At 38.0% G+C, this 19,349-nt stretch overlaps 1 protein-coding gene across 2 annotated transcripts in view; it reads left to right on the top strand.

Annotated features, from left to right (window-relative positions):
- The first annotated feature begins 8,065 nt into the window (after positions 1–8,065).
- Slc4a4 (solute carrier family 4 member 4) overlaps positions 8,066–19,349 on the top strand; it is a 476,303-nt gene continuing 465,019 nt past the window's right edge. For both annotated transcript variants that reach the window (XM_008829281.3, XM_029561709.1), the window contains exon 1: positions 8,066–8,148. The gene's annotated coding sequence lies outside the window, so the exon portion shown is untranslated. The remainder of the gene's footprint in view (positions 8,149–19,349) is intronic.

Raw genomic sequence — 19,349 nt, 5'->3', positions numbered from 1 at the left:
TTATAGGGTTTATACTGAGTACAATATTGTATAACTGTAATAATTCAATTATATACCTAAAACTTTACAGCCAATTTTGAAAGAGATGCATCTTAGCTCTGGAAATTGTTATTGAATATGTCAATGCTTTTGTAATGAAATGCTTCTTCTAATTATATGGTTATTAAATAAATAATTAAAAAATATTTTTATTTTATGTTTATTAGTGTATGTAAGTGCACCCATGTTATGCAGTGCCCGTGGGGTTCAGAAGAGGACATCAATCCCCTGGAACTGGAGTTATAGATGGTTATTTACCACCATGTGGATGCTGGAAATTGAACCTGGGTCAGCTGCAAGAGCAGCCAGTGCTCTTAATCACTGAGCCATCTTTCCAGCCCCAGAAGCCATTCTTAAGAATTATCTCTCAATACTATTAAACATCATAGAAGCAGTAAGTACACAGGCTTCCAAGGCATGGTGGTGGCCACAAATTTTGGCCCTGTTACTTACAGTCTTACCTTGGGCAAATATACTAATTTCTATATGTATAAGAGGGCCATAAAGAGATGGGATATAACCGTTAGTGGTAGAATAATTGTTTAGCCATAAGCAAGGGTCAGAGATTGATCCTCTGCAATGCTCCCGCCCATTATAGTACCTGCCTATAAATTATTCAGTTTAGATGTGTACTGTATGTGAATCATTTAAAAGTGCTCAGAGGCTGGACATGGTACACGACTGTAATCCCGGCACTTGGAGGCAGAAGAAGGAGGACAACTCAGGTTTGAGGCTCATCTGGTCTACATAGTTCCAGACCAAGTAGGGTTATATAGTGAGACCCTATCTCAAAAAAAAAAGGAAAATGAAATTGCTCAATAAACCTTAGTATTAGCCTTAAAAAAAACTTAATGTCTTGATGCATAAAGATTCTGCAAAATTAGTTTACAGTTAGAAAAAGAAAGCTGAGTGTGGTGGCACAGACCTGTGCCATTTGGAAGGTACCAAGGCAAGAAGATGATGAGTTCAGAAGCAACCTGAGCTACATAGTGAGATTGCCTCAAAGAAAAGAACGAATGAGGTAGACACATAGTAAGGTGCCTGTTGGATTTTCAAGTGGACTAATAGCTGTAATATGATTCCATTTCCCTCCATCCTTCGCTTTCTTCCCCCTTTTCCCTCTCCCTCTTCCTCTTCCCCCAAGTGTAGAGAATATGTGTTAAGAAGAGAGTCATCATAGTATTAATTATTCTTACACCTTGGAAATTGGTTTGTTGTGATTGAGATTTCTGGGGAAATGTATGAAAGTTAAGCATAAGTCAGTTAATTTACTGTTAAGTATTCATTTGGCAGGTATAATAGTTCCTATTCTATGCCTGGGACTGATAAAGGAAACACATGCAACTACTCTTCCTTTGGAGAAGGTTTAAAGTTATGAGAGATTAGATTCACAGTTTTTCTAGTTTTATTATTTGAACAGTGTTGAGTATGAACGTTTTTGTATCTTAATATTATAGAAATTACAGTTTTCCATGTGAAAAGATTTTTCTAAATTTCAAAATACAAAGGTAGGTTTATTTTCAGATCATAAAGATTTTATTTGTTACAGAAAACTCAGGAGCATTTGATCTTTATACTCCTGACATCAAGAAACCTTTCTTATTTTAGGTTAGGAAATAGATGGGATTAATAGGCTGTGAGTATTACCTGTTTCTGTTTCTTTTGGTAACATTGTAATGTGTGTGTGTGTGTGTGTGTGTGTGTGTGTGTGTGTTTGTACATGTGTTTGGGTGGAGACCAGAGAAAATTTCAGGTGTAATCCTCAGGAATGCTATCCATCTTCTTTGAGACAGAATATCTCATGGGGCTGGAGCTCACCAATTAGGCTAAGTTGGCTGGCCAGTGAGTCACAAGGATGTTCATGTACTCACATCTCCAGTACTGTGATTGCATATCCTGCTTTTTCACGTGGGTTCTAGGAATCCAAGTTGTCCAATGCTTGCAATACAAGCATTTTACCAACTGAGTTATCTCCTTAACAATTTTATATTAAACAATTATTTTTATGTGTATGAGCATTTTGCCTGCTTGTATGTAAGTGTACCACATGAATGCAGTGCCCACATAGGCCAGAAGAGGGCATTGTATCTCCTGGAATTGGAGTCACAGATGACTTTTAAACTGCCTTGGTGCTCTGCCCATCCTCTGTAAGAATACCCAGTATTCTTAACCACTGGACTTTTTCTTCAGCCCCTGTATCTCCTCAGCTCTTGATTAGTCTTGATTGTCAACTTGGATTGAGATGTATCTAAGATTATAACGTGAGAGTCTGGGTGTGCCTATGAGGATGTTTCCAGAGGATTATTTGTTTTGTTTAAAAAAATTATTTTTTATATATATGAGTGTATTGCCTGCATGTATGTAAGTGCACCTGGGTTGTTCAATGCCTATGGACATCAGAAGAGGGCATTGGAGTCCCCTCGAACTGGAGTTATGGAGGTTGTTAGCTGCCATGTGAGTGCTGGGAATTGAACCTGGTTACACTGAAAGAACAACCAGTGCTCTTAATCGCTGAGCTATCTCCAGCCCTGGATTATTTCTTTTTTAAGATTTATTTTATTTTAATACATGTGTATGCATGCATTTCTTTGCTGGGGTGGGGGGAGGATTGTGTATGCACAAGAGTGTAGATGTCTGTGAAAGCCAGAAGAGGGTATTGGATCCCCTGGAGAGGAAATTAGAGGCATTTGTGAGCCACCCAACAGCAGGTACTGGGAACTGATCTTGAGTCTTCTGCAAGAACAGCACAAACTCTTCACTGCTAAGCCACCTCTCCACCCTTTCAGAGAGGGTTATTTAAGGGATGATGATCCATCCAGGACGTGGGCAGCTGTGTCTAGTTTGCTGGGGTCATGAATGGAATGAAAGAGGAAGAAGGAAGTCCACTAGTACAGAGTTCTCTGCTTCCTGACCACATGATGCAAACTTCGTGTTCTTCCATGCCCACCCTTCTGCTGATGGACTGCAACCTGTGAAGCCACAAGCCAAAATCAAATCCTCCTTCCTTCAAGTTGTTTTAGTCAAGTATTTTGTCATGGTGACAAAACCCTGACCAACACAGATGGAGGTAGCCCAGGGTAGCCCAGGTTGGCCTCAAACAGTCCTCCTGCTTAAGTCTTCTGAGTGCTTCTGGATTTGTAGGTATGTGCTACTATGTTCAACTCTTATTTTTAAGCAAGACAAAGATTTTTATATCTTTTCCCAGAAGATAGGTTAAAATAAAGAGAACTCCATATGTTTATAAAGTATCTTTGACTTTACTTAAAAAGTTGCCATTTCTGCTTTTGTAAAAGAGAGAAGCCTATCATCTCTTGTTTGGGTAAAAGAATATTATGATTCGTGTCATGAATCTATTTCTGGAAAAGTGATAAAAGGGTCAGAATACTCTGTTCCCTAACGCCACCCAAATTGCAGACATTCTTGCAAGGATATAGTTGTAGGCTGCAAGCAAAAGTCCTGCTTTGGTATAATATCTAGTCAGGACCTCAGGACTCCTCAGGCAGAATGCTATCTCTCAAAGAACAATGCATTTAACACCTGGGCAAAACTTTCTGTAATGGGGACTAAGAGGAAAGGAAACCCTTTAGTAGTTACTCTCAGTCTCTTGATGTCCAACAGTTATTTTACTGTTCTAGTTAGCATCAGCTGACAATGTGACACAGCCCAGAGCTATCTGAGAGAGTATCAGTTGGGAGATTGTCTTAATCACATTGGCCTAGGGACATGTCTGTTGGCATTTTCTTGATTGATAATTGATGTGGGAGAATTCAGCTCGAGGTGGGTGGTGCTACCCCAGGCAGGTGGTCCTGGGTTGTATGCATAAGAAAGCTAGTTGAGGGGCTGTAGAGAAGGCTCAGCAGTTAAGAGCACTAGTTGCTCTTGTATAGGACCCATGTTTGATTCCTAGCACCCACATAGTGGCTAACAACCATCTGTAACTCCAGTTCCAGGGGATCTGATGCCCTCTTCTGACATATGTCAGCATTGTATGACACAGGTGCACTTATATGCATGCAAGCAATACACTCATACACATAAAATGAAATCAATAAAAAAAGAAAGCTAGTTTAGAAGCCAGTAAGCAGCTTCCCTCCATGGCTCTCCCCTCTGCTCCTTCCCAAGTTCCTACTCTGACTTCTCTCAGTGGTGGACTGTGACCTGGAAGTGTAAGCCAAAAACCCTTTCCTTCCCGACTTGCTTCTAGTTGTTTATCATAGCAACAGAAAGCAAGCTAGAACAACTGTAAACAAGCATGGAAAAGAAGAAAAGAGAGGCATTCCTAATTATGGATCCTAGAGCAACATTTAGCATAGAATGTTACATAGTCTGATTATAAAGAAAACAGTGTTGTCTACTGTAAACTCCATCAAATCAGTGCATGTCACTGTATAGATTCTCATGTTCATGTACATACACATAAAGCATGGCCTACCTTATACGTGTTATCTTTTAGGAGTCTTGTTTAGATTCAGAAACCAACATCCTGATTTCTGTATTGGAAAAGTAACATGTGTGTTTTTTGTTTTGATTTTGGTTTTTGACGCAGATTTACCCTGTAGCTTCACCTGACCTGGAACTCACTAAATAGACCAGGCTGGCGTCGATCTCACAGAGATCTGCCTGCCTCTGCCTCCCAAGTGCTGGGATTATAATACATATTCTTTTTATATTGAGATTTATTATTTTTATTTTATGTGTATGCGTGTATTGCCTGCATGTATGTAAATGCATCCATGCCATGCCTACGGAGGTCAGAAGAGGTCATTGGATCTCCTAGAACTGGAGTCACACATGGTTGTTAGCCACCATGTGGATTCTTGGAACTGAACCTCATCCTCTGCAAGAGCATCCAGTGCTTTTAACCACTGAACCATTTTTCCAGCCCCCCAAAGTTTACCTTTTATGCTCAATGAGAGCTAGGTATCTCTTATCAGTTAAGCCCCTGTGCTTAACTTAAATTGGTAGTTTAGTAAGTTAAATTTTGGGTACATTAGTATTTTTTCCCATTGATTTATAATTTAACATGATTACTTTTTAAACTACCACTTAACTCTCTAGTTGGCAATTACAATAAAAGCAAACACTTTCTCTGTAAAAATAGAATATGGGCTGGGGTGCAAGCTTGAGGGCCTGAGTTCCAATATATAGTTGAGTGTGGTTGCGTGTGTCTGTGACCCTAGCACTGGGGGTGGTGGAGACAGGTGAATCCCTAGAGATTGCTGGTTAGCCGGTTTAGCCTATTTGCTCCAGATTGAGTGAGAGACCCTGTCTGAAACAATGAGGTGTAGAGTGATGAGGAAGATATCCAGTATTGGCTTGTGGCATCCACATACATGTACACACACACGCAAACACAAAAAATAGAACATGTCCTTTAAAATAATTTGGTGATTGAAGAAATTTTAAAATGAGAAAATATCCCCAGATCACATAATCAGAGATTACACTGTCATAGCAAAACATTGCCTTCAGCTTTATCTACTTGTGTCTACAAATTAAGATTGTTCTACAGATTTAATTTCATACCCCAAAGTTCATTTCCTCCCTCCCTCCCTCTCTTCCTCCTTCCCTCCCCACCTCCTTTGCTTGTTTTCAGAAGGGTGTGGAGAGGCTATCACTATGGAGCCCAGGCTAGCCTCTAACTCACAATTCTTCTGCCTGTCCAGGCCTTCTGCTTACAGGCTTAAGCCACCATGCTTGGCTCTAGAACTTTAAAAAATAAAAGTTTTTTTCCTTAGGGACTGTTTCACTGTTACCCAGGGTTGGAACTCCGGAGTTGAGGTGACCTTGTTTGGCCTTCTGACTACTTGAGTAGCTGAGACAGCAGTTATATAGCACTATGATTAGCTTTGCAGAACTTTGGCATTTGAAAAGGCCTCTAATCCAGGAAAATTTATAGTAACATTTCTCCCATAAAATGCATTTGTACATGTTGGCATGTGTCTGTGGCAGATTCACTACTAGCATATAGTTTTAGATGTATTCATGGCCTAGCCTGAATCTTCCATGAATTTGGCATTTCAGTTTTTATTTTTTGTCTTTTTGAGACAGGATCTCCCTGTAGCCCTAGCTGGCCTAGAATTCACTGTGTAGGTCAGGTTGGCCTTAAACTCAAAGATCCGCCTGCCTCTGCCTCCTGAGTGTTGGGATTAAAGGCGAACACCACCACGCCTGGCTATTTCAGTTTTTATTTAACTTAAAGTTTCTTTTCTAGGTTTTTCACTTATATTTTGCTCATTTATCAGCAGTGGCTTTCCTCTTTTGAATTACAGGTATTTAAGGGAAACCCTTCTTCACTATCTTAACTCTACCTCCCTCCCTCACCCCTCCCTCAATCACCTTCCCCCATCCCTCCATCCTTTTCTCCTTCTCCTTGCTGAGGATCAAACTCAGGGCCTTGTGAATGTTTGGCAATTGTTACACTATTGAATTCTCTAATTTTGAGATATTTGTTTCACTGTTTATATAGCTCAGGCTGGCCTCAGACTTCCAATCCTCCCACCTCACCCTCTTGAGTGCTGGGATACAGGCATGTGCCATTGCATCCAGCTTAGCTATTTCTTAAATTTGCCCAATATGATTGGCAGATAACAATGTTTTAATATACAGACACTGCTAAGTATAAGTGATAAATTAATTGTTCCTTCTACCTTCCCTTATACTCTGGGATCAAAGCTTAATCACAATCATTGCTTATTAAGGGCCTTAGAAGTTTTCCCCAATTGCTAAAACTTTAAGATGTTAAATCTTAAATGCCATTATATTTAAGGAGTCAATTGTGTGTGTATACATGTGCATGCATGTAACAAGTGTGTAATTTGAAGACAGCTGCCTCTTATTTGCCTGTGTCTTGGGAAAGCTTTAACTTCTACGAGCTTCAGTTTGCTCATTTTTCAAATTGTTGCATTAGAACCTTTCCAAGATACAGGCTTGTTTTAAGGAGCCAATAGCATAAAAGCTATGAAAGGCCTTTGTTAATTATGATACATAATACATAGTTGTTATTCAGAAAGTTGTGAGAATGAAAAAGTGAAGGCAACTTTTTTTTAGAAAACATTTTTATTGGAGTTTTGCGGTTTCATACAATATAATTTGATGGTATTTAGATCCCCTCCCCTATCTGCACTTTCCCTTATTGCCCCCACAAATTTAATGTATACACACACACACACACACACATATGTCTGTCTGTAGAGTCTAATTTGTGTCCCCAAATGTCCTTCAGTGTGGGTCCATCCATTGGAGCTTGGTTAACTTATCAAGAATCCCATCATTGAAAGAGACTGTCTCTGCCCCTCCCAGCAGCCATTGGTTGTAAAAGCAACTCTTGATTCCCATGTTTAGATTTCCTTTCAGAACAAATGGAAATTGGGTATGAAACAGAAGTAGTTCCTTGGAGATAACTCAGCAAGTAGAAGCTCTAGAGGCTCAAGCCCGACAACCCTAATTCAGTCCCAGAATTCACATAAAAACCCAGATGTGTTTGTGCTTATCTGCAATCTGAGTACTGCTATAGTGAAATGGAGGCAGACAGGAGAATTGCCTGGCAGCTCAAGGCTCAGTTAGCCTGGATCATGCAGGTGACCTGAGGTAGATGCCCAGAAAGGTTAAAGGAGAGAAATGACTCTTGCAAGTTGTCCTCTGACTACCATGTGCTTGCTGTGATGCACATGCACCTGCCTACACACACACACACACACACACACACACACACATGTGCGTTTTTAAAAAGCAGAAGTAATTACTGCTTTGAGCCACATCTTCCTTAGAATAATTTTTTTCTACTTGTCTACCTCTAGACTATAAAGAAGAGATATCAATATTTTTGTGTGGCATTAATTTTGAATGAGAACCATACCTAACTCTTAAGAAAAAAAGAGGGAAGAAAAGCAAAGGAGAAGGTATATCTGTCCACCATGACCTGCTGTGCTTAAATTGGCTAGGAATCCTTGTTTGGCTGCCTTTGCTCATTTCATTTGGCAACTCTTGAGCCTGCATCTTTCAGAAGATACAGGGAGCTTAAAAGGTGAAAAAGTGAATCTCTTTGATTTTTCCAGGCATCATTGTTGAAAGAGCGTATCACCACAGACAGTTTGAAGGGCACTGACTGTAAGTAAACTATAGGTGCTTCCATTTAGTGTAGTGGGCATATGCAGCAAAGATACAATATGCTTCTACTTTTCTGCCTTAATAGGGAGTGATGAAGCGATGGACCTTCTTAATTTGATTTTCATTCATTATCAAGAGAATTAGATATTTGGAGAAAGATGCAAATACATATATGTGCATGTATTTTTGTGTCTTTTATGATCAAATATATAGAAAAGAAAGGGAAACAATATGAATCATGGGAAGAGTGCTTGGAGAGGACAGACTTTAGGATGAATGTACTGAATTAGATGAATTTGAAAGCTAAAGAAATGGAAGGAAAATAGAAAAATCCAATTTTCCATTTACTTAAATAAAGGACATGTTATACCACTGATCAATTTCAAATGAATATATATGTGGGCATTTTATGTATAATAAAATTTAGACAATTTAATTAGTAGTCTATATAAAATATTCTGAAACATTTATTGATCAAAATCTCTGTTGTCAGGCTTTATGTGCCAAGTAAGTGGTGATATTTGCCAATGTTGTTATTTAACTATCATCCTATACTAATTTTTATTTTCAAATGCACTTGAAATTATTAAGCTACTACTGTAGCTTAATTTTATTATATGAGTTAATGTAATAATAACATTACATGATAAGTAAATGTTTAATGTTAAATATTTATTTTCTATATTTCTATAATTTACCATATTTGGTACTTTAATATGCATGTAAATTCTATTAAGATTAAAATAATTCATTTAAAGCCAATCTTATTTTAAACTATATAATTTTTTTACATATTTGTGCATTTCAGATGAAATTCACATATTCTTAGCTGTCCCCAAATTGATAATTTTCTTCCTTCTCCAAAAGAGTTTGAGAAAAACTTACATTATAAGCTTAGCCTTAAGTGTAGTAAAATCATTAAGTGCAACACTGTTTTGCTTACTAGGACAGTTTTAGATGTATTGCTTTATTTAACTTTTTGATTAGGATTTTGATAATATGTAAAGGAATAACCACTTAGAATGACAAAAAGCAGATAGGTTTTTACAGGTGTAACTTGCTCCTAAAGAAAATACAGGAGCCATTTGTGAAGTGCTTTATCACTTACAAAACACCTTCACATACTTTATCATGTAGCCCTCACAATATCCTTCCTCAGCCAAATCATACAAGATCTGTTTTGTCTTTACCTATGGGGTATAATACAGACTTATCAATGCATCTGTAAGTAATAAGTACAAATGCCTCTGACTGACATGAAGATAATATTCTCAACCTATAGTGGCACTTACATATTTTTATCTTGAGCTATCTTTGCTAACTGATCATTCAACATTTATTGACATGCTGCTGCCTATTTAATTTAGCTGTAAGATCATGGAAAGTATGGAGCGGTGTTTATCATCATCCATTCCAATGATATGTCTAAGAGTATCACTATACTGGAATAAGAGTATATATCATGAATTATTGGACCACATAACAAGGAATTTGTATTTGATAATGGTGACTGGTGAATGAAATTTATATTTGATTATGGTGAGATTTGGGCTGAAGATAGGGTATTTCTTCAATTGATACTGTCAGTCTCAAGGCTGAGAGACATGATACTAATAGTTAAGGGAAAACAGAAAAATCTGTGGGAGAGTATGATATAATCCCAGAACAAAAGGTATGACTTGGTGGATATATTTTGAGGTAATCTTTGACAAACATAATCTCTCCTGATTCTGGGCCTTTGAACATGGTTGTGCTTGGAAACATTCCGTACACTCCATTTGCTGACTCCTGTTTCTCTCTCAGCTTGCAGCTGTTATTTTCTCCAAGAAACCTCTGTGGTACTAGCCCAAGGCTGGATAAGGTGTCTCTCTTCTGAATTACCATAGCACCAAATATTTTCCCAATACAATACATTATAAAATGATGCTGTAGTTGCCTATTTGTATTGTTATTGCTTTTGCTTTTATTTGTGTGTGTGTATGTGTGTGTGTGTGTGTGTGTGTGTGTGCGTGTGCGTGTGTTCCCTACCAGATGAAAACTTCATAAGGATAGGAGCTGTATATGTTTTACTTATCACTTCACTATAAATCAGTGCCTACTCATAAATATTTGTTAAAGACATGAAAAGAAAATGAATAATGAGAAAGCAAAAAATCCTGAAAGCAGTTATCATTTACTGGCTATCTGTTACGTAGCTAGGTCTTTAAATGTTAATATTTAACTCTTGTAACAATTCAGATGGGGCAACTGAGGTTGAAGGGACTTACCCTGGTCAAAGGAATACTGCTTATACTTGTCTGAACCAGGATTTCGGAATCCAAAGCCTCTTATCTTTCCACTTGGAAATACTGCCTCTCTCACACCCTACATTTATGTAAGTTGTTACAGGCTGAAAATACCCTTCTAAGCTAAGAATTTTCCCCTGATTTGTATCTGGTAAGTAAAAGGCATGATTTTCAAATTAGGTATTTTATATGCAGGTACTTTTCTTTTCCACAGTTGTATAGCTATCTCATTCTAGAAGATTCAGACTTTACAAGAATGGTGAAATGAAAGAAGTTTAGCAATAACTAAGAGTCCTTAATTCATAAATGATAAAAACAACTCCAGATAGATAATTTTACCAGGGATAGAACAATTTCCATATTTTCTTTGTCATTTTTCCTCCTAGAAAAATTAAAACTGGGAATAATTGCTCTTACTTCTACCAAGTAGTAGTAGTAGTAGCAGTAGTAATAGTAGCAGTAGTAGTAGTCCTCTTACTTCTACCAAGTAGTAGTAGTTGTTCCTCCTCCTCGTCCCCCTCCCCCTCCCTCCCTCCTCCTCCTCTTCTTTCTTCTTCTTCTTCTTCTTCTTCTTCTTCTTCTCCTCCTCTCCTCCTCCTCTTCTTCTCCTCCTCCTCCTCCTCCTTCTTCTTCCTTCTTCTCCTTCTCCTCCTCCTCCTTCTTCCTCCTCCTCCTCCTCCTCCTCCTCCTTCTTCTTCCTTCTTCTCCTTCTCCTCCTCCTCCTTCTTCCTCCTCCTCCTCCTCCTCCTCCTCCTCCTTCTTCTTTCCTTTGACATCTGGTTACTGCTTGCCTTCATATTGTTCTGAACTCAGTAAATGCAACTTCTACTGAGGAGACTACTGCTTGTGGGATGAAGCAGCACCCCTTTCTACCTCTGACCCTCCCGGTAGCAGTTTGTTTTGTAGTAACTTTTCTGTTCCACATGCCTCAAATGACAGTTTCTGGCAGGTCATAGCTTAGGATTTTCCCTAGAGGGCATTGACTTTGGCCACCTTTGGTCTATGACTTTCCTTTGCTCTTTACCCTCCTCACAGTTCAGTTCACCTCTGTTGAGAGGTGAGGGATCAGGAGTGATGTTAATGAAGAGTGTGGTGTTTTGACTGAAACAAGCAGAGCCTAGAACTAAGAGAAGTCATTCTCTCCATAACCCCTTTCTTTCTTTCTTTCTTTCTTTCTTTCTTTCTTTCTTTCTTTCTTTCTTTCTTTCTTTCTTTCTTTCTTTCCTTCCTTCCTTCTTATTTATTTCCTTACTATTTATTATTTATTTATTTTTATGTTATGTGTATGAATGTTTTGCCTACATGTATGTAAGTGTGCCTATGCATGCAGTGCCCATGGAGACGGAGTCTCCTGGAACTGGAATTACAGACTGCTGTTAGCCACCATGTGTGCGCTGGGAACTTAATCCAGTTACACTGCAAGAGCAGCCAGTGCTTTTAACTGCTGAGCCATCTCTCCAGCCCCCATAATCCCTTCTTGAAAATAGAAGTCACTTACATATGCAGAGAAAAGAACATTTATTGGGAATGTAAATTTATCTTCTTAGTACTATCAGAATATTTGACAGCTGTTTAACACATATAGATCAACAGTACATAGGACAGCATACAGAGTCACAAAAAGAAAAGAATTTTTTTTTAATTTCAAAAATGTTAAAGCCAGCATGGTGGCATACACCTTTTTAGTCCCAGAAGGCAGAGGCAGAGGCAGGCAGATCTCTGTGCTGCTCTTGGTCAGCTGAAACTAGAGGGAGGCTGTGTCTCAAAAAACTACAAACAAATCAACCAACCAAAACCAACCAACAAAACAAAACAAAAAAAACCAAAAATGTGTTAAAAGCAGATTATAGTTTTTTAAAAACTACAATTAACCAAAATTTTATTATAATCTTTTAACATGATGTTTGATTTAAATGACTTAAAAACTAGTTGCAAATTTAAAAATAAATTGCTCTAAAGCAAACACAATCCTAATGTACATCTTGATACTGGTTATTTTGTTTTGCTTCTTACTATTCTGTTAATGTTTGATGAAGCCACAGTTCATTATTTACTTTTCTTTGATCTTCCCACCCGTTAAAAAATATTTGTATTTCTGCTTTCCTTGTGACTGCACATTTGTGTTATTTGGCACTGGAATTCTCTGAGTTTGTGGGGGAGAAAGAGGAATGTGGATAATGTAGGTCCAAGTATGTTATGATTGAATCAGAGAAATCCTAGGCCAGCTTTTAAAAGTTGAGGTGTAATTTGTATAAAATTTGTAAATCTAAATTGGGATTATGGCACATGTTTGTAATCACAGTACTTGGAGGCAAAGGTGGGAGGGTCCAGAATTTGATGCCATCTTTGGTTACGTAAGCAAGACCCTGTTTCAAAAAACAACAAAAAACAAAAAAACAAAAGATTATAAAACTATATATAGAAAGGTGTCTATATATTTTCCTAACAATCATCCAGCTAAAAATATAGAATGTTTTAGTATCATAAAAGGTACCTAAGGGGCTGGAGAGATGGCTTTGTGGTTAAGAACACTGAATGGTTCTTGTAGAGGACCCGGGTTCGGATTCCAGCACCCACATGGCAGCTAACAACTGTCCATAACTCCAGTTCCAGGGGATCCGACAGCCTCTTTCATCCTCTGCCAGCATTGCATGACATAGGTGCACTTATATTCAGGCATAACACTCATACACATAAAATAAAAATAATAATAAAATATTTTTTAAAAAGTGCTTAAATGAATTTTCCTGGGTCCCATGTACTACCCCAAACAGACACCATTCTAATTTTGTCATTATTACTTGGATTTATTTATTTATTTGTTCGTTTGCTTGCTTATTTATTTATTTATTTATTTATTTATTTATTTATTTATTTATTTATGTGCTGAGTGAGGTGCATGCATACTACAGCTTGCATGTGGAGGTCAGAGGACAACTTGCAGGAGTTCTTTCCTTCCACCGTGTGGAAATGGAGAATCGAGCTCAGATCAGTTGTTAGGATGGATGGCAAGTGCCTTTACCTGCTGAACCATCTCACCAGCCCTATTTTTACATTGCCAAAATGAATTTTTAGTTAGTATATGAAATGACAAGTTTTTATAACATTTTCTTTTTTGTAATTTTTACAAAAACTCTATTGAGAATTTCATACATGTATATAAGGTGTTTTGATCAAATCCCTGCCCACTCCCTCCTCTCCAATATTCCCCCCTCTGAAGAGGTAACCCTAAAATCTTTTAAGGATTAGATACAAGCTCCCAAATACTTTTGACATTTTTGGCCTTTGGAACAGAGTGTGTTCCTAACAGGCCCAGGGACATTTTGACTTTTAACACAGAAACTGGCTACATTTCTTTGGGGTACTTTTACCCTAACTGCCTAGCCAATTTCTATCTCCTATTCTTATCACACCATCCTCTGAAGGGGTTACCCAAATTGCCAATAGGGAATAGGGACACAGACTGCTCTGGCTGCTTCCATGCTGAACAGGGGACGTTTTCATACATGTATGTCATTGCTCCTCCTTCCCTCTTATGCTTGCTGGCCTCCCTCTTGCTGGTCCTGTCTCTCCCCAAATTGGCTACCATGGCTTGTACATTAGCTTTTAAGTGCTTCATTCCAGAAGTGACATAACATTTTTGCATTTTAATGGGCAAGGTAAGTTTCAGGGTAGATCCCCAGCTTCTAGGGAAGTAAAATACTACCGAGAGCCCAAATCAGGAGAACTAGCTTTTAGACAGATTAATAGAAAATTGGGGATACTGACTTGCAAGTTTTGTTTCTAGCAATATAGTGAGGTAGGTATTTGGATTGCTCACTGTACTGAAAAGCAACCACAACTGACTGGGATATAAAACAATGTTGTTTAATATTTCCATAAGCAGAAAAGAAAATAACACTCAAGTCAGAGAACTGGTAATGGTGGAAACAGAGACAAGGCTATAAACAAATCTGCCTTTTGAACTTTGGTGCTGAGTGGGGTAAGAGGCTAAGGGCAAAAGTTCTGAGATGTGATGCAGAAATCTGTACTTAAAAAAATTTTAGGTGGCTGGAAAGATGGCTCAGAGGTTAAGAGTGCTTGCTGCTTTTCCAGAGGACCTGAGTTTGATTCTCAGCACCCACATTGGGCAGTTCACCAGTGCCTATAACTCCAGCTCCCAGGCATCTGACCCTCTTCTGGCCTCCATGGGTATCCATGCACATATGCATATTTGCATACACACACACACAAATAAAAATAAAATCTTAAAAATATTCTATGCAAGTTTATGACTGACTTTCTTTTGCTGCTTCAGTTTCTCAGTAAGTTTCAGGCATTCTGTAAGTAGGTAAATCATGGAAAGGTTCAACCTAAAAAACATAAGTGAGGGGCTGGAGAGATGGCTCAGCAGTTAAGAGCACTGACGGTTCTTGCGGAGGACCCAGGTTTTGTTCCCAGCACCCACATGGCGGCTAACAACTGTCCATTACTCCAGTTCCAGGGGGATCCAATACCATCTTCTAGCCTCTATGGGCACTGCACGATATGGGTGCAAAACACTCATACACATAAAATAATTTTTTTTAGCTGGGCATGGTAGCACATGCTTTTAGTCCCAGCACTCGCGAGGCTGAGGCAGGTGGATGTCTGTGAGTTGGAGGCCACTCTGGTCTACATAGGGAGTTCTAGGCCAGCTGGGGCTACAGGGAGACCCTGTCTCAAAAAGACAAATAGATAAATAAATAAATAATTCTTTAAAGAAATATGAGTGAATAGAGGCAAATATAAAAATACATTGTATACATGTATGAAATTATCAAGGAACAAATAAAAATATTTAAAAATAAGTGGTCTTAGTTGTTTTAATTTTTTTCTCTTTCTTTTTAATTATGTATACTTGCATGTGTCTGTGTAGGAGTATGTGCACCTGACTGCAGATGTCCTAGAGGTTAGAGGTGTTGGATCACCTTGAAACTGGAGTTACAGGCAGTTGTGAGCCACTTTACATAGGTACTGGGAACTAAACTTGAGTCCTCTGCAAGATCAATAAATACTCTTAACCACTCAGCCATCTCTCCATCCCTGATCTTAATTAAAATAATTTAGTATGAAGATAAGACTAAACCCTAGATTTCCAGGTTCTTGTTTAGAAATTTAAGAAGCACATTTCCTTTATTTCCATATTTTGAGGCTATTAAGTCATTTCAACAAACATTAATTTTAAAGTATTTAAGTGCTATTTTCTGTACTGTTGAGTACACACATAGGGGAAATGGGCAGCAGGCCCCAACCTTAGCTGAGGAACAATTGGCAATTGATTACTCTGGGGTGAGGGAGCGCATATCTTCTATAAGGGAGTGACTAGATAGGCTGACTAGACTCCAGTGGATGAACTTGTATCGAGGGACATCTGGGTACAAATGCTTGACCAGATAGGCCTTAACATACATGACACATTGCATGAAATCCTGTGGGGGTCTATGGAGAGATGTGGATGAGGGGGAAGGGACTAACACTGTTCTTTAAGTCCCTCTGACCAGATTAGTATAGGCCTCAAAGTATGGCTGTTAAACATCAATAAGGTTAGTTCCACCAGTCCAGTACTTTTAATTACCATGTGCTATGTAGATAAAGCTTGTGTAGAAAGACAAATGTTCTCAGATAAACCTTGACTAGATATATATTTTGTTTCTTAAACTAGTTGACTAAACTATGACCTTGGAAATTTTAAGATTATGTGTATATTATTTTTGTCTCATCCTTTATACATCATAACAAACCCCACAGTCCTTTATCACTTGCTTAGGTGTTCTTATTTTTTCTATTTTGGAAAATATCTCTAACATCTTTTACATTATCATTTTCTTTTTTTTAATAGTTATGAGACATAATAACATTAACATAAATTTTCCATCTGTTGTGAGAATTCTTTTTCTGGGGATACTAAGCAATGCTTATTCCCTTTTGAGGTCCTAGTGTCAAGCCAATGTTTGATTAAAGTTTTCCTGGGGAACCAATGAATTTACTGAGCTTACTTACATGGATGACTGAGAGGTTGCTGAGGTGTGTGACTGACCTTGGGGTATGCACACTGGAAAGCCTTTACCCAGCATGGATCAAGGCTTCTCTTCCTAGCCTTCCCCAGATTATATACTTTAAACCTCACAACAGCCAGGAGACCATGTGTGATTAGGGACAAATTACATACAGTTGGCTGGGAAGAGTGGCTGGATAATCCAGTGAGGGCCTGCTTGGCCCTCCTTTAATGAATGAGCACAACTGTCAACAAGCCCAATTGTGATGATGCTTACCGATCAGGCATAGCTGTTTTTAATTTGGTGCTAGGACCCACATATGAGGGAGAATATATGTCGTTTGTTTTTCTGAGTCTGTTACTACACTTAATATGACAGTTTCTAGATACATCCATTTACCTGCAAATTTCATTATTTCATCTTTCTTTACTGCTGAATAGAACTCCATTGTGTAAATACACCAATTTTTCTTAACCACTCATCAGTTGAGGGGCACTTAGGTTGCTTCCGTCTCTTCACTATTGTGAAAAGAGCAACAACAAACATGGTTGTGCAAGTATCTCAACAATAGGATGAGTCATGTGGGTATATGCCAAGGAGTGGTATAACTGGGTCGTATGGTAGGTTCATTTTTAGTTTGTTAAGAGTTCTCCACACTGTTTTCCATAGATGTTGTATGAGTTTGCAGTCCCACCAGCAGTGAATGAGCGTTCGTTCCCCTTTCTCCACATCCTCGCCAGCATTTGTTCTCCTAATCCTAGCCAGTCTGATTGGAGTAAGATGATACTTTAGGGTGGTTTTAATTTGCATTTCCATAATTGCTACCAATGTTGAACACTTTTTGAGATGTTTCTTAGCCATTTTTATTTTATCCTTTTGAGAACTCTGTTTAGATCTTTAGCCCATATTTTCATTAGGTCATGTGGTTTCTTGATTCTTTTTTTTTTTTTTGAGTACTTTATATATTCTGGATGTTAAACCCCTGTCAGATGTATCACTGGTGAAGATTTTTTTTCCCACTCTGTGGGTTTTTTCTTCACTTTTTTGATTGTTTCTTTTGCTGTACAGAATTTTTAGTTTAATGAGGTCCCACTTGTTGATTGCTGACCTTAATTCCTGAGCAACTTCTGTCTGATTTAGAAGATCCTTTCCTACACCTATATCTTGTAAGTTACTGCCAATATTTTCTTCTAATAGTTTCACGGTTTCCAGTTTCATGTTGAGGTCTTTGATCCATTTGAAATTGACTTTTGTGAAAGGTGAAAGATAAGGATCTAGTTTCATTCTCCTGCAGGTGGGGATCCAGTTTTGCCAGCACCATTTGTTGAAGATCCTCTATTTCCTCCATTGTGTGTTCTTGGCACCTTTGTCAAATATCAGGTGGCTGAAATTGCATGTACTCGGGTTTGTGTCTTCAGTGATGTTCCCTTGATCTATGTGTCTATTTTTGTGCCAGTACTATGCTTTTTTTTAAAAAATAGCTCTGTAGTGTGATTTAAAGTCTGGTCTAGTAATCCCCCCAGCATTGCTCTTTGTGCATAGCAATGCTTTGAGTATCTGTTGTCTTTTGTGCTTTTGTACAATTTTTAGGATGATTTTTTTTTCTAATTTTGTGAAGATTTTCATGGGGATTTTGACTGGAATTGCAATGAATCTATAAATGGCTTTTGGTAGAATGGTCATTTTCACAATATTAATTATTGCAATCCATGGGCAGGGCATGGGCGGTCCTTCCATCTCCTGGTGTCTTCCTCAATCTCTCTATTTAACCAATTAAATTTTTCCTTGTAGAGCTCTTTGGTGTCTTTGGTCAGATTTATTCCAAGATATTTGATTTTTTTTTTTTTTTTGCAGCAATAGTGAATGGGAACATTTCCCTGTATTCTTTCTCCAGTTGCTTGTTATTGGTATGTAGAAAGGCTGCTGATTTTTGTAGACTGATTTTATAACCTGACACTATACTGAAAGTGTTGATCATTTCTAGGAGTTTTCTGGTAGAACTTTTGGGATCTCTTAGGTATAGTATCATATCATCTGCAAAAAGTGATAGTTTGCCCTCTTCTTTTCCAGTTAGCACTCCTTTATTTCTCCTGTCTTATTGCTCTAGCAAGAGTTTCAAGCACCCTGTTGAAAAGGAGTAGAGATAATGGATATACTTGTCTGGTACCTGATTTTAATGGGAATGCTTTCAGTTTTTGTCCATTTAGAATGATGTTGGGTGTGGGTTTGTTGTATATAGCTTTAATTATGTTGCGGTATATTCCCTCCTGTCCAATTCCTTCTAGGACATTGAACATAAATGCATGCTGAATTTTGTCAAAAGTTTTTTTTTGCATCTATTGAGATGACAATGTGGTTTTTGTCTTTGAGTCCATTTGTATGATTAATGATGTTTATTGACTTGTGTATATTGAACCATCCCTGTGTCTCTGGAATAAAGCCTACCTGGTCATGGTCAATGATCTTTTTGATGTACATCTGTATGCAATTTTGTTGAGAATTTTTGTATCCATGTTCATTAAGGATATGGCTCTACAGTTTTTTAGTTCTTTTTTTGGTTGTTTCTTTCCCCAGTTTGGATATTAGAGTGATGCTGGCTTCACAGAGGGAATTTGGGAGTTCTCCCTCTGTTTCTATCATTTTGAATAATTTAAGTAGTATTGGTTGAAGGTCTTCTTTAAATATCTGGTAGAATTCTGCTGTAAATCCATCTGGGCCTGGGTTTTTTTTTAGTTGGGAGGCTTTGTATTACTGTTTAGATTTCCTTATATGTTATGGGTCTGTTTAAACTGTTGATCTCTTCTTGGTTTAACTTTGGTGGTTCCCAGGATTTTAGATATTCTTCCATTTCATTCAGGCTTTCAAATTTAATAGCGTATATCTTTTTTAAATATTCCCT

Source organism: Nannospalax galili, unplaced genomic scaffold (assembly GCF_000622305.1).
Source record: "Nannospalax galili isolate Female #2095 unplaced genomic scaffold, S.galili_v1.0 scaffold50, whole genome shotgun sequence".
NCBI lineage: Eukaryota > Metazoa > Chordata > Mammalia > Rodentia > Spalacidae > Nannospalax > Nannospalax galili.
Note: the sequence above shows the minus strand (reverse complement) of the source record. Positions and strands in the feature narration are given on the sequence as shown.